Source organism: Macaca fascicularis, chromosome X (genome assembly GCF_037993035.2).
Source record: "Macaca fascicularis isolate 582-1 chromosome X, T2T-MFA8v1.1".
Taxonomy (NCBI): Eukaryota; Metazoa; Chordata; class Mammalia; order Primates; family Cercopithecidae; genus Macaca; species Macaca fascicularis.
Window position 1 is genome coordinate 146,979,586 of NC_088395.1, and position 17,119 is coordinate 146,996,704.

Consider the following 17,119-nt stretch of genomic DNA (forward strand, 5'->3'; position numbering starts at 1 on the left):
CACACACACATTGCATACACACACACATACACAGATACATTTCACACACACACACTCCATACACACAGACACATTCCATACACACACACAGACACATTCCACACACACACACACATTCCATACACACACACAGACACGTTCCATACACACACACACATTCCATACACACACACACAGACACGTTCCATACACACACATTCCACACACACACAGACACATTCCACATACACACACACATTCCATACACACACACAGACACGTTCCATACACACACACACTCCATACACACACACACTCCATACACACACAGCCTCATTCCATACACACACATATTGCATACACACACACACACACACACATTCCACACACACACACGTACACACATAGACACATTCCCCACACACATAGATTCCATATACGCACACACACATACACACAGACACATTACACACACACATTCCATACACACACACATTCCACACACACACATTCCATACACACACAGACACATTCCACACACACACACATTCCACACACACACACAGACACATTCCACACACACATTCCATACACACACACATTCCATACACACAGACACATTCTATACACACACACAGACACATTCCACACACACACACATTCCATACACATGCACAGACTCATTCCACACACACACACACATTCCATACACACACATAGACACAGTCCACACACACACACATTCCATACACACAAACAGACAAATTCCATACACACACACAGACACATTCCACACACACACACAGACACATTCCTCACACACACACACATTCCATACACACAGACACATTCCATACACACACACAGACACATTCCACACACACAGACACATTCCACACACACAAACACATTCCATACACACACAGACACATTCCACACACACACACAGACACATTCCACACACACACATTCCATACATACACACATTCCACACACACACACACATTCCATACACACACACAGACACATTCCACACACACACATTCCATACACACACATTCCATACACACACACAGACACGTTCCATATACACACAGACACATTCCACACACACATTCCATACACACACACAGACACATTCCATACACACACACAGACACATTCCATATACACACAGACACATTCCTCACACACACATTCCATACACACACATTCCATACACACACACAGACACGTTCCATATACACACAGACACATTCCACACACACACATTCCATACACACACACAGACACATTCCATATACACACAGACACATTCCACACACACACATTCCATACACACACATTCCATACACACACACAGACACGTTCCATATACACACAGACACATTCCACACACACATTCCATACACACACACATTCCATACACACACACAGACTCATTCCATACACACACACATTCCATACACACACACACACACATTCCACACACATACACAGACACATTCCACATACACAGACACATTCCATATGCAGACACAGATACATTCCGTAGCATACACAGATATGTCCCCCCAAAATAGATTGTCTCCATCATATGCATATTAACCCAACCAACTATTTTTGGAACTCTGTAACACCCAAACTTGACTCACAAGACACATAAATACTGAACCACACAAACGAAACATACACTACCCACACATACGCATTGTTTGAAGGCTTGCTGCAAAATACCCAGACTTAGGCCATGATATACAGACTTGGCCCATTAACCTATACCTACTTTGAATCACAGGGACTAACAGAGCAACACTCAGACGTGGCCCACAGCCACAGACATGCCCTACCAAACAACTTTTTGCCTTCATAAATGAAGGCTTACCTCACAGGACACAGAAAGGATGAATAACACAGACAAATCAGACAACACAGAAACATGTCCCATGACACCCAGACTTGCTGTACAACATTCGGACTCACACTGTGACACTCACACTCACTCAATAAGACTGATTACTTCACAACGTACACACATAGCCCAAAACACGCAAACATGATCCATAACTGACAGACATGTCCTACAATACAGGGACATGCCGCACAATTTACAAACTTTTTCTACACTGCCAACAATTGTCTCACAATACAAAGACATTCTGGATAACACACAAATAAAAAACCACAAAGATGTGCTTCATAGCACGCAGACTTGCCTCACTACTTTCAGACTTACTTTATGGCACCCAGGCGTACCTTACATCCTACGCATTTACCCTGCAACACTCAGCCTGGCCACAGAATATATTTACATGTCCGTGCCTCACAACTTATGCACATGCCTTCCAACACATGGACACACCCACAATACACAAACGTTTTACACAACATAGACCGACCCCAAAGAATGGCATCATAATGCACAATTACAGCCAACTCAGATCTAGCCTACAGAACACTCACCTCCCATACTTTCCACACAATTCTGAAATTTACACCAAACATTCACACTCATCGCAAAATAACTCACCCCAGAAGTGACGCAGCACAACGCGTAGATTTGCCCTCACTTAGAATAAACTGACAGCTCACGCTTGTCGCCCAATGCCCAGACACACCTTATAATATACAGACAACCCTTTCACAATGTAGACATTGCCTAAGCAATGCACAGAATTCCATAACATCACAGAGCTCTTCCTGCAACGTCAACTTACCTCACAGCACCCAAGATTGCATCAGAACAGACATTCCACTCAAAATATATGGCTTCTTCCACACCTCCTGGATGCACCTCACAATACACAAATATGCCTGGTAAGATACAGACTCCTCAGAAACATGAAGTATTGCATAAGAACTTACAAGCATTTCTCAAAACATACACTGCATAATTAATGGATACACAGCATCTACTCACAATCTCAAACACACAGACTTGCCTACCTCCCCATCACCCCCTGCCAGCATAGGCTTCTGCAGCAGGTCTAAGATGTACTGCAGAAAACAGACTTGCCCCACTCTGTATGGAATTCTACCCAACTTTCAAATTCATTCTATAATGTACAGACTTTCACTCTTACCTATAGCATTATCCCACAATGCAGAGACTTACTCACAAAGCAAATGATTACCTCAAAATGCACAGAGCCACCAGATAGGCACCCAAACACACAGACATGTATGACAACACCAAGAAACACTCTATAACATGCATATGAGCCCACATTGATCTCTTCCATAACTTCCACACTAACCACTCAACACCTAGACCAACTTACTATATCACACATGCTCCATGACATAAGACTCCCAGCACAGCCCATGGAATCCCGTCACAATGAACCATTATTATTATTTTTTTTAGATGGAGTTTTGCTCTTGTTGCCCAGGCTCAAGCACAATGGCGCGATCTCGGCTCACTGCAACCTCCACCTCCTGGGTTCAAGCGATTTTCCTGTCTCAGTCTCCTGAGTAGCTGGAATTACAGGTGCCCGCCACTACTCCTGTCTAATTTTTGGTATTTTTAATAGAGACGGGGTTTCACCATGTTGGCCAGGCTGATCTCAAACTCCTGACCTCAGGTGATCTGCCCACCTTAGCCTCCCAACATGCTGGGATTACAGGCGTGAGCCACCGTGCCCGACCGTGAACAATTTTACCTCTCAGTGCGAAAATTCACAAAATGTCAAGACTTACCCCACAGCTAATCCAATATTACCGTAACACCTGAAGTTGCCTGAAGAGTCAGTCATGTACCAGAGTACTATGCATATGCCTCACAATGCCTACAGTGAACCTACAAGAAAATGACTTGCCCTATATTGCTCATACGCACACCAGGACATGCCCTATAACCCACAGATAAGTTCCGTAATGCAAAAATCTCCCTAACAATGCACAGCCTCACTCTACAACAGACAATTACTCCACTATGAGAAGAAGAGATCCCAAATATTCAGCCTCACCCATAAACTCATAGTCTTGCCACACCACCTTAAAACATGTCTTACAGGCCGGGCATGGTGGCTCATGCCTGTAATCTTGGTGCTTTGGGAGGCCAAGGCGAACAGATCACCTGAGGCCAGGAGTTTGAGATCACCCTGACCAACATGGAGAAACCCCATCTCTACTAAAAGTACAAAATTAGCCAGGCATGGTGGCGCATGCCTGTAATCCCAGCTACTCAGGAGGCTGAGGCAGGAGAATCGCTTGAACCCGGGAGGTGGAGGTTGCAGTGAGCTGAGATCACGCCATTGCACTCGAGCCTGGGGGACAGAGCTAGACTCTGTCTCAAAAAGTAAAAAATAAAAAATAAAAAATAAAAGGCATGTCTTACAATGCACAAACTAACTTCACAATACTTACATACAACTTACAGTGGACACATATACCCTATGACAGAAAGGTTTTCCTGCAAACACAAAATTGCATTCTGATGCACAGATTTTCCCCCTAATGCACACAATCACTCTGCAATGCAGATGCCCCACAAAAAAACCATATTACCCCCAACACCCAAAATTACCCCAAGACTCACAGACTTGCACCACAGGATCAAGACCTACCCCATATTGTACAGATATGCTCCTCACCAAGCATGCCTTGTACGATACAGCCTCACCCCATGAGGTACCCTTGACTGAAACCCGAGAGATGGGCTACAGTGTACTTACCACAGTGTACTTACCCCCACAACAACGTGGAAAACTCTCTAGTGAAAGGGGTGTCCTCCAGTGTACAAAATACCTTGCAAATTCATAGACATTCCCCACAGTCTCACAATTGCCATGTCATTTTCAGACTTTCTTCCAAATGCAGACTTACTCTAAAACACTTAGAATTAGACATGCAGACTCAACCCATATGAGATTCTCCCCACAGTGCACTCACGTGCTCCACAACACTCAGACTCTTCTAGAACACACAGAATCTCATCACAACCTCATATCACCCCGCAACGTTAATGTGTGACCTACAAAACATAAAAGTGTACGTGACAATTCACAATAAGCATCAGAATGTACAGACTCACCCCATAACACTGAGACACACACCCTGTGATCCACAGACACATCCTATCACATGAAATCACCCCACGAAACAAGCCATCACACAACACAAAAACCCACAATTCAAGACATGCTTAATTATAACTTGACATACCCCACAACACACAAAATTGCATTATAATGCAGGCTGACTTGATAGCACACAGAGTGGTCCTATAGTATTATGCAAACACAAGCTTCGCCACACCCCAGAATTGCCCCTAACCACCCACATTCTCTTTGCAACCCCAAGACATACCTCATATCCCATCAAGAATCAGCCTGTATTGTATAGATTTGCCCGAAAATACACAGAATTGGACCACAAGTTCCAGAAATGCCACACTAGGTGCAGACAGAGCCCGATTCCTAAGGGACTACAACTCTCAGGAAAACACACACACACACACACACACACACACACAGATTTCCTGTAAGAAATATAAATGCAAAGATTTATATTCTTTATATATAATATACAACATAAAATGCAAATAAAATGCAAAGATTGCCCCATCACATGGAGATTGACTATAGCTGTCCAGAATCAACCCATGAAATATATATATAGTCTCACCCCATGACTTCAAGACACATCCCACAATATACAGACTGTCATGCTTAGACCACAACACCTGGACATGTCTTACAATGTGAGGACATGATCCACACTCTGTAGACTACCCTAGCATTGCATATAATTGAATCCAGAAAATCATAATCATAAAAGTCACAGCACCTAGAATCAGTCCCACAAAGCATGCTCACCCCAAACCAGATGCCCATGACTGACTGGGTCCACACTTTATAGAGATAGCCTATGGTAAAAAGGAATTTGAGGACAAAAAAGAAAAAAATATAGAGAGATATACGACAACCCACAGCTTCCCCGTGTGCCATTTATATACGTCTCTCTTTTTTTGTTTTTTGAGACAGAGTCTTACTCTGTCACCAGGCTGGAGTGCAGTGGCACAATCTTGGCTCACTGCAACCTCTGCCTCCCGGGTTCAAGTGATTCTCCTGCCTCACCCCCCCAAGTAGCTGAGACTACAGGCGCACGCCACCATTCCCAGCTAATTTTTGTATTTTTAGTAGAGATGGGGTTTCACTATGTTGGCCAGGATGGTCTCCATCTCTTGACCTCGTGATCTGCCCACCTCAGTCTCCCAAAGTGCTGGGATTACAGGCGTGAGCCACCGCACCTGGCCTTTATATATCTCTTTTAATGTAGAGAACAGCCTCACAGGGCAGACATGTATCCCACTTGGCACAGATCAGCACCACAAGAAACTCCCTCACAGGACCTACACTTCCCTATACTTTGAATAACCCACATACTTGATCACAACCCACTTTCCTATCAGAAAGACTCATGCCACAACATAAAGCTCATTATTCCAAAATACATAGAACCAACTCCCAATGCAAAGAGACTTCCCTTGTAACAAAAAGATGTTCTCTGCCACACTCAGACTTACCACTTACCTCGCCTCACCAGACTTGACCCACAACATCTAGCCTTGCACCACTACACAGAGACATGTCATTTCACCCAGAAAATAGCCCCAGAACACTCAGGCTTGCCTCATGGTCTTTATACACTCAGACTCATATCATGATGCAGAAGAGGCATATACAGCGAAAATGTGATCCACAATGCGCATACTCAGTCCACAACGCATAGACTTACTCCATATTTCACAGCTGGTTCTCATAATTCCCAGACTTGCTACACAATACTCGGAAGGCCTTACAACACCTAGAAAAAGTAGCATGATATGTATGCTCACTCTAGAACATTCAGATTCACTTCATAAGGGACAAACTCAGTCAGTTACATTGAATACCCAACAACATATTGTTTGTTCCACAGATTTTGAGGAGAGGGCCTACATGCTCACACAGAGCTTTGACAAGTGACTTCATTTCTTTCTTTCTTTTTTTTTTGAGATGGAGTCTTGCTCTGTTGCCCAGGCTGGAGTGCAGTGGCACAATCTCAGCTCACTGCAACCTCCATCTCCCGGGTTCAAGCACTTCTCCTGCCTCAGCCTCCCAAGTAGCTGGGATTACAGGTGCGTGCCACCACAGCTGGCTAATTTTTTATATTTCTGGTAGAGACGGAGTTTCATCATGTTGGCCAGGCTGGTCTCGAACTCCTGACCTGGTGATCCGCCTGCCTCGGCCTCCCAAAGTGCTGGGATTACAGGCATTAGCTAGCGTGCCCAGCCGACTTCATTTCTTTGAGTCTGTTTACCTATTTGTAAACATGGATGCAATATCTACTTTTAGAGTATTCCAAGGATGAAATGAGATAACTTCAGGAAAGAATCAAGGTTCAGAACATAGAATTTAGAGGCAGACTTACCTGCTTCCAATCCTAGCTCCACCACTCCCTGGTGCTATTACGTGGGCACATTAGATATTGAAATGCTCTGTGGTAGAGTACAAGGAATATAAGTTTGGTGTCTGTCGACCTGGTTTTGAATTCTGTCTCTGCCACTTACTGGCCATATGACCTTAGGTAAGGTACTTTAATTCACCAATCTTCAGCTCCTCACTTATAAATTGGGGAAGATGGTGTTCCCTGCCTTCGAGGCTGTTGTAAGGATTAAATGATGCCTGGCATCTTAATCTAACAAGCAAGAATGTACAGGCACAGACACCGACTCACACCCAATGCATGAGTATATGTATATTATGTACACATGGATACATAGACATGCAGAAGCTCACACAGATGAATATTTGCAAGCAGTAAACATAAGGACAAAACATGTCCACATGGACACAGATATTATCTTATATGGCTGGACTCGTGCAGAGATAAATACAGGTGAATACAGATATAGTCCCACGGATTTACGTATGTACACCTAGACATGGCTACTGCCCCCAAACAAGACAGGATTTCACTCACTTAGATGATGACACACTCAAAACCCCCATTATAAGCCAGGCGTGGCAGCTCATGTCTGTAATCCCATCACTTTGGGAGGCTGAGGCGGGTGGATCACCTGAAGTCAAGAGTTTGAGACCAGCCTGGCCAACATGGTGAAACCCCATCTCCACTAAAAATACAAAAATTAGCTGGGCGTGGTGGCAGATGCCTATAATCCCAGCTACTCGGGAGGCTGAGGCAGGAGAATCGCTTGAACCTGGGAGGCAGAGGTTGCGGTGAGCCGAGATTGAGCCATTGCACTCCAGCCTGGGTGACAAAAGTGAAACTCCACCTCAAAAAACAACAACAACAACAACAAAAAACAAACACAAAAAACCCATTACAGGCCCATGCATAAAGAGCTCTATAAATGTACTTGCATGTACAGACATTTAAATGCACAGGCAGATGTACACTCAGATGCCATGTATACCCACACAGAAATACCCAAGCAGACTACATCATAAGCATGTACGAGACATATACATATATCTTTAGATAATACCTATCTAAACACACTTTAGACGTGCATATGTACATATAGACATACACAGGTACACAAATGCACAGATGTACAGACATGCACCCTCACATGTCAACATATGCACACATTGGCATGCACATATCCACACACACTGTTCTACAAATGTACTCATAGGTTCATGACATACAAGTCCTAAATGCACATCGAATACATGGATATACACATATACATATGCCAATGTAGCTATATGGATGCATTTATAGACTTAATCATGCCACAAACAGAAACAGACTTACACATGCCCAGACATTAGAGACACATGCAATTTATGCATATGAAAAACAGAGACACCTAACCACAAAGAAGCACTTTTACAAAGGTGGCTGTGACTTTTTTTTTTTTTTTTTTTTGAGACAAAGTCTTGCTCTGTCGCCCAGGCTGGAGTGCAGTGGTGTGATCACGGCTCACTGCAGCCTCCACCTCTCAGGTTCAAGCAATTCTCTGCCTCAGCCTCCCAAGTAGCTGGGATTACTGGCACCCACCACCACGCCTGGCTAATTTTTGTATTTTTAGTAGAGACAAGGTTTCACCATCTTAGCTAGGCTGGTCTCAAACTCCTGAGCTCAGGTGATCCACCCGTCTTGGTCTCCCAAAGTGCTGGGATTACAGGCGCGAGCCACCGTGCCCAGCTGAGGCTGTGACTTTTATTCTATTTTATTTTATTTTTTATTATACTTTAAGTTCTAGGGTACATGTGCTCAACATGCAGGTTTGTTACATATGGATACATGTGCCATGTTGGTGTGCTGTACCCATTAACTCGTCATTTACATTAGGTATATCTCCTAATGCTATCCCTTCCCCCTCCCCCTCTCCCCACAATAGGCCCCGGTGTGTGATGTTCCCCTTCCTGTGTCCAAGTGATCTCATTGTTCAGTTCCCATCTATGAGTGAGAACATGCGGTGTTTGGTTTTCTGTTCGTGCCCTTGTCTTAGTCTTTTCAAGAGAGAATGAAAATTATCAAGCTCTTTCTGCTTAATATGCTGTATAAAAGTAGATGTGGACATTACCAGAAGGATCTCTAGAAGATCTTGAGTTCACATGCGAGTATGCACACACCTCACAAACCCACGTGCACAGAATCAGAGACATAAAATCACATAGAATCACAGAAATAGAAACGTGCATAACCACATATAGAATAAGATACATGCACAGACACACACCCCACTGAAATGTCAAACTGTAATATTTAAATGCATATCTATTGAAGTTAAAAAAAAAAGACTGCATTTTAATCCCAGCTCCATCACTTACTAGTTCAATGATTTGGGGCCATTTTCTTGCCTTCTCACCTGTAACACGGGAGTAATATTAGCACCTATCTTTTAGAGTTCTTTGAAGATGTAGTGAAATGAAGGGCTTAGCCCAGTGCTTACAGTGTCATAGATGTTGCTGCTATTGCTGTTATCTTTTGGTTTTGGTCCAAAGTGCTTAGCTAGATAGGGTTTGGTTTTTGTGGTCAAACTGCATGATTATATCATAGAGATGTATTAATCACTTTTTTTGTAAATGTATTAATAACGAATAGTTTATTAATGCAGTAATATGGATTATGTCCACAAACAAGGTCATTTCTGAAATTCTCAGCAATGATAAGGGATTATTATTGTCTTTGGCAAATGGAAAAATCTGAAACAAATATTTCCTGCTAGTGTAGTTTGTTGTTGTTATTATTGTCATTAGTATTCTTTTCCTCTTTTCAGGAGGAGATGGAAGATTGAGAGAGAGAGGAGTGGAAGCATGGGAAGAGGGCTTCGCGCCCAGTGCACATTTGCCACCTAGTGACTAAACTGAGTAAGTAACGTATTTGTGGACTGCTCAGACAAGTCCCTAAAACTTCACTCATTGCAAGGTTGTGTAATCACGCTTGTGAATAAGCAAGTATACATCAAGTTATAGCGATTTCCGCTACATATCTAGAAATAAAAAAAAGTCATAAAATAAAAACAAATCTTTCTCTCTAACTTTTCCCCCTGCCATCCCAAATTTCCCTGTGGAATTCACTGAGACCGTGTTCTATAGCAGTGATCTTCATACTTTCTAATTATTTACCACCTAACATCATTTTGGAAAACGGTCCCCTCCATCACACATCTTGACGTGAACACCTGAAATTTCTTATCATAAGTTTAAGTATTTGTAGCATATTTCCAGCATATTGTGAATACTCAGACTTTTAAATAAATTATTTCATCAATTTTTTGCATGCAAAAATAAATGAAATAAAAATACCATACTCATTTGATATTCATAATTGTTGATTTAAAAAAACATGAACAAGGTCTTCTTTAGCAATCAGAAATTTTACATAGTATTTCTGTCTCCTTGAACTTGCCATTCCATTCAACTTCCCTCAGATAATGTATAATAATGTATATATTTTAAATGGTTAAAGGCCCCTTATTGGTCACCTTACCATACATGCCTGCAAAAAGTATATAAGAATTGAAATAAATTTTCTGTGACTCTAAGCCTCAAAAGATTAAAATTTTTATCATAAATTTATCAGTAGTACACAATCAAAAGAATATAAAATATTACACATTTGGTAAGTAATTAGTAAAATGAAAAGTAAAATTGGTTGAAAATACATCCCTTTTTTTTTTTTTTTAAACAGAGTCTTGCTTTGTCGCCAAGGCTGGAGTGCAGTGACGCAATTTCAGCTCACTATAAACTCCACCTTCCAGGTTCAAGCAATTCTCATGCCTCAGCCTCCTGAGTAGCTGGGATTACAGGCATGCGCCACCATGCCCGGCTAATTTTTTTGTATTTTTAGTAGAGACAGGGTTTCACCATGTTGGCCAGGCTGGTCTCAAACTCCCGATCTCAGGTGATCCGCTCGCCTCGGCCTCCCAAAGTGCTGGGATTACAGGCGTGAGCCACTCCGCCTGGCCAAAAATACATCTCTTAAGTGAATATGATTTTATTTTCCCCAAACTAATTTTTGAATCTGAGGATGACCCTTACTTATTTCTAATGAGACAGACTTCAGTTCCTGTCTTTCATTTTTATAGATAAAAGAACTCAGAAAATTTTGTTCCCATAAATAATCATGTAGTGACCTGTCATCAAAAATAATTTTTAATGATTAAAAAAAATTTAACTAAATTTTTGAGTTTTAACAGACAACTTGATTAGACCCATCTTTAATTCTGTGAAAGCAAAGAAACCCTCTGATTTACTAAAGGATTTGTTGTTCAGTCACTTTTTCAGTTTCTGGGAAGTTTACTAAAATGGCTTTCCCCAAATTTATTACATAACTATTATATCTGTCATATTTTCATTTGCGGCATTATTTAAAATTCATTATACATATAAAAGGTTGTGAAAATCAAAGTACTTAGATCAATATGTCTTTGCCAATACAATAATTTTGATAAAATGCTATTTATTTATTTATTTATTTATTGAGACGGAGTTTCGCTCTTGTTGCCCAGGCTGGAGTGCAATGTGGACTTGGCTCTCTGCAACCTCCTAGTGACCAAACTGAGTAAGTACCATATTTGTGGTCTTGAAGCCTGTGGGTTCAAGAGATTCTCCTGCCTCAGCCTCCCAAGTAGCTGGGATTACAGGCATGCGCCACCACGCCCAAGTAATTTTTGTATATTTAGTAGAGATGGGGTTTTCCATGTTTGTCAGGCTGGTCTCGATCTCCCAACCTCAGATGATCCACTGGCCTCGGCCTCCCAAAGTGCTGGGATTACAGGCATGAGCCACTGTACCCAGCCTTTAATTTATTATATTCTATAAATATAAGAACTTGAGGCTACAGATTTGAATTAACAATTTTATAGAAAATATTCATAATATAATTTAATTGGCAAAGGCAGTATTCATATAAAAACAATCAACAAAATCAGATTTAGTTTCAGAAAAAGTGTCTGACTTCATTTTTCAAGGAAAAAATATTAATATACATTTTGAGGCACGTTATTCAAACCATGGATAAATCAATTATGAAGCACCCTGTTAAACAGATAACTAGCAAAGTAAATATCATATTAAAATAAAAATGAGGTTTTTATCCACTTCAAAATAAATTAAGAAATTAAATAATAACTTTGTTTCTGATATATAATTTTAAATTAAACAATGTAGTATATGGTTACCATTGGAGGTCATACATGAAACAAGGAATCTGAACGTAGGCAGAATTTCTCATGTAAATATGTATGCATGTGTTTTTAGAACATTGGAGTTGAATTTCTGGGAATAATTAACTAAGAATAGCTTATACATTTTTTTTCCTCAAATCCGTAAACTTAATTAGACCATAGAATTAAACTTTTCTTTTTTTCTTTTCTTTTTTTTTTTTTTTGAGACAGAGACTCGCTCTGTTGCCAGGCTGGAGTGCAGTGGGGTGATCTTGGCTCACTGCAACCTCCCCCTCCCAGGTTCAAGCGATTCTCCTGCCTCAGCCTCTCGAGTAGCTGGGATTATAGGTGCCTGCCATCCCGCCCAGCTAATTTTTGTATGTTTAGTAGAGACGGGGTTTCACCATGTTGGCCAGGATGGTCTTGATCTCCTGACCTCGTGATCCCTCCACCTCGGCCTCCCAAAGTGCTGGGATTACAGGCGTGAGCCACTGCACTCAGCCTAGAATCAAACTTTTTTACGATATTTTATGAAAGAGTCTGAAAAATAATTGCTAAATATAAAACTCGCGTGTCATTTTATTTTTGATAATAGGAGGCAGAAAGTATAAAGATTATTTATAAAATGAATTTTTTTTTTTTTGGAGTCAGAGTCTCACTCTTTTGTCCAGGCTGGAGTGCAGTGGTGCAGTCTCGGCTCACTGCAACCTCCACCTCCCAGATTCAAGTGATTCTCGTGCCTCAGCCTCCCGAGTAGCTGTGATTATAGGTGCGAGCCGCGACACCTGGTTAATTTTTGTCTTTTTAGTAGAGGCAGGGTTTCACCATGTTGCCCAGGCTGGTCTCGAGCTCCTAGACTCAAGCAATCCACTTGCCTTGGCCTCCCAAAGTGCTGGGATTACAAGCTTTAGCCACCGCAGTAGGCCGAGGATTGATTTTAATTGGAAAAGATATTTTATGATACAGTCTGAGAAACCAGGTTCTAACAAGTTGAATACAATGATCACATAATTACTGAAATAAATCACATAATTTCTTCTTTAATTTTTAACTTTTTAAATATTCTTGATACATTTGTACATACTTATGAGGTACATGTGAAATTTTTTTACATGCCTAGAATTTGTAATGTTCAAGTCAAGGTATTTAAGGTAACTATCACCTGAGTATTTATCATTTCTCTGTGTTAGGTACATTTCAGCTCCTCTCATCTAGCTATTCCGAAAAACACAATGCGTTGTTGTTACCTACAGTTACCTTACTATGCTATCAAACACTAGAACTTATTCCTTCTATTTAACTGTATGTTTGTGTCAATTAATGAGCCTCTCTTCATCCCTCCCATCCTGCCTATACAGCCTTCCCAGTCTCTGGTGTCTATTATTCTACTATCTACCTCCATGAGATCAAGTTTTTTAGCTCCCACATGTGAGTGAGAATATGTGCTATTTGTCTTTTTGTGCCTGGTTTATTTTACTTAAAATAATGACTTCCAGTTTCATCCATGTTGCTGCAAATGGTAAGATTTCATTCTTTTTTATGACCCAGTAGTATTCCATGGTTTATATGTAACACGTTTTCCTTATCCATCCATCTGTGGATGGACACTTAGGTTGATTCCATAACTTTGCTATTGTGAATAGTGCTGCAATAAACATGGGAGCACATGTATCCATTTGATATATTAGTTCCTATTCTTTTCGATACATACCCAGTAGTGGCATTGCCAGTTTCTATACATAAGTTTTACCAAAGTCTAAATATTTTTTAGTATTAGAAAACAGTCCAATTATGTTGAAAAGAATCAGTGTCAGCAACATCTACTGTAACTAGTTAGGAGATACTCTCCCCGCCCAGTTGATGACATATGTTAGCGATTAATATTGAGACTAGCTGGAAAAGAATGCTTAATTTTAAGCAGGTGGGGAAAAATGGTGTTCTTAGGCAGTTTCATTTCAAGAGAGAATACACGTAAGAGTTGAGAACCTGAAAGTAGATTCATTGATACTGTTCCTACTCAGGTACTTCTTGAAAAGAATTTGTGTAACAGTAGCCTAGTTTGAAGACCACTGTTCTAGTCTGTCTCCTGCAAGATTGTTCCAGAACACTACATTGTTGTAATTCTTGGAATCACCCATTTATTGTAGTTTATGTTCACTACTGTGCAATGGAAGTAGCTGTCACTTTTGAATTTCTGCTGGATGCTTCTGTGAGTGATCATGTTTGAGCAAAATGTCCTGGAAGGTATTTTTTGGTTTTGTTGATACATGCACATTTTGACTAAACTTGTTTTGTCCAGTTTGGGAGCCACAATCACATGTGGCTAACATTTAAAGTGTGGCTAGCACAAACAGATATGCTGTAAGCATAAAATATACACTGGATTTCAAGGACAGGACAAACATAGATAAAGTATTTCACTACTATTTTATGTTAACTACATGTTGAAATAATATTTTGATGATATAGAATTACATAGTGCATTTCACGAAAATTAATTTTACTTGATTTTTAAACTTTTAAAAAATGTTGCAACATGAAAATTTAAAGTTACTTGTGAAGCTCACATTATATATATTATATGACAGTGCTGGTCTAAAGTTTGTATTGGAAATCTCTCTAAGTTTCCCTAAAACCACTTCTACGGAAAAAATTGATTTTCCACTAATCTGGTTCAGTATATTGCTATTCTGATGTTACCTGTGCCTTTTACTAGTTTTTGGGTTTCCATGTTGGGGGATTTTTGGTATTAAGCAGGAAAAAGTAAAAAAAGTAATATTCCAGTAAGAATATTGGGAAAAAAGTCTTCTATTAGTACCCACTTTCCCATATGAACTTTGAAAGGCTTCTTAGTGGTTACATGTGAAGCTTTTCAGACTCTTCATAATTCCAGTGGTGGATAATGCATTCCATTGAAGACATGAAGTATTCAATCACATCTGATTTTTTTTTTTTTTGAGACGGAGTTTCGCTCTTGTTTCCCAGGCTGGAGTGCAATGATGCAGTCTCGGATCACCACAGCTTCCACCTCCTGGGTTCAAGCGATTCTCCTGCCTCAGCCTCCTGAGTAGCTGGGATTACAGGCATACGCCACCATGCCTGGCTAATTTTTTGTAGTTTTAGTAGAGACGGGGGTTTCTCCATGTTGGTCAGGATAGTCTCAAACTCCTGACCTCAGGTGATCTGCCTGCCTTGGCCTCCCAAAATGCTGGGATCACAGGCGTAAGCCACCACCCCCATCAACATCTGAAACTTTTTTATGTAGTTATTTCTTATGTAATATTAAGAGAAAAATATACTTCCAGATGAACTATGATGTAATGCTTTCATATTCATTAGAATTTTAATTTCATACTTACTAATGAGCTCTTTTAGACTTATTTAGATATATATTTTTATTATGTATCATGATATAACAACAGCTGTGACCAAATTTGAGCATACATGGACAATGTTTACCCCTATTCAACTGCTTTCTGGCCCACAGTGACTGTAAAATGCCATTGATTATAAGATCCATTCTGATTTCAGTGATGTGAAGTGTGATAAAAAAATATGCATCCTAGAATTGATAAATACACCAAGTTATTTATCAAGAGAAAAAGATCATGGAGGGCAGAAAGTCAAACTCAAAGACATTGGCCTAATGAAAACACCTTTTCTATGTATTATTGTATTTACAAAACTTAAAATGTGATTCTCTTTAAAATTTTATCAGAGTCCTCTTAAATAACATTTCATTATACATCTCATCACAATTGGTATTTCATGGTTTTTCTGGCATTCTGTTCTTTGTTTCCTGGTTTGGAAGTGGGAGGGCTAGGGTAAATGGTGACATGTAGGGTTAGGGCTGGGACAGACCAGATCTCTCCAGACTGAAAAGGTCTAGTACCTCCATTGGGAGAACTGCTTAGCACAGTCTTGTGTGAAGCTATGACTTCAATGACTGTTTTTCTTCATAAGTAGGCTGACAGATAGAGTTCTCCTCGTCAAGGCTTAGTTTAGTTTTAACATAATCAGTATATCCTTTCTTGACTGAAGGGTCTAAGAAGGGAAAGAATGAAGATTGGGCAGCTTCCTAGTTTTTGTTTTATATTATATTCGGGAGGTCTGTAGGATGCATGAAAATTTCACACGAAGTACATTATCTCAAGAATCAATAAAGTAAAAACAAGATTTGTCAACCAGGAATTATGGCACATCCCTGATTCTAATGATACTCTTGATGATATGAGATACCAATCTCATCAATCAATCAATCAAGAAGTAACAAAGTGAATGTTTTCTTGCAATGAGAAGAATAAGAGAACCAATGACATGTTTTCTCTCTTGTCCCTACAGTGAAACCTTACATTAAGACTTCTTAGATATTTCTTGAGGGTTTAGAAGCCCAACTTCATGGGCAAAAGGGGCTTTTGCACAACGCTCCTTGCTTGCAAAGGTTCCATGCTTGGCTTAAGGTTCCATGCTTGGCTTAATGCTCAGCTATGAAATTCTTAATAAATTTTT

At 40.3% G+C, this 17,119-nt stretch overlaps 1 long non-coding RNA gene across 1 annotated transcript in view; it reads left to right on the plus strand.

Annotated features, from left to right (window-relative positions):
* Positions 1 to 17,119, plus strand: part of LOC102118851 (uncharacterized) — a 73,170-nt gene that overhangs the window by 18,168 nt on the left and 37,883 nt on the right. The window contains exon 4 of the long non-coding RNA XR_010584194.2: positions 10,220 to 10,310. This is a non-coding gene — a long non-coding RNA (uncharacterized lncRNA). The remainder of the gene's footprint in view (positions 1 to 10,219; positions 10,311 to 17,119) is intronic.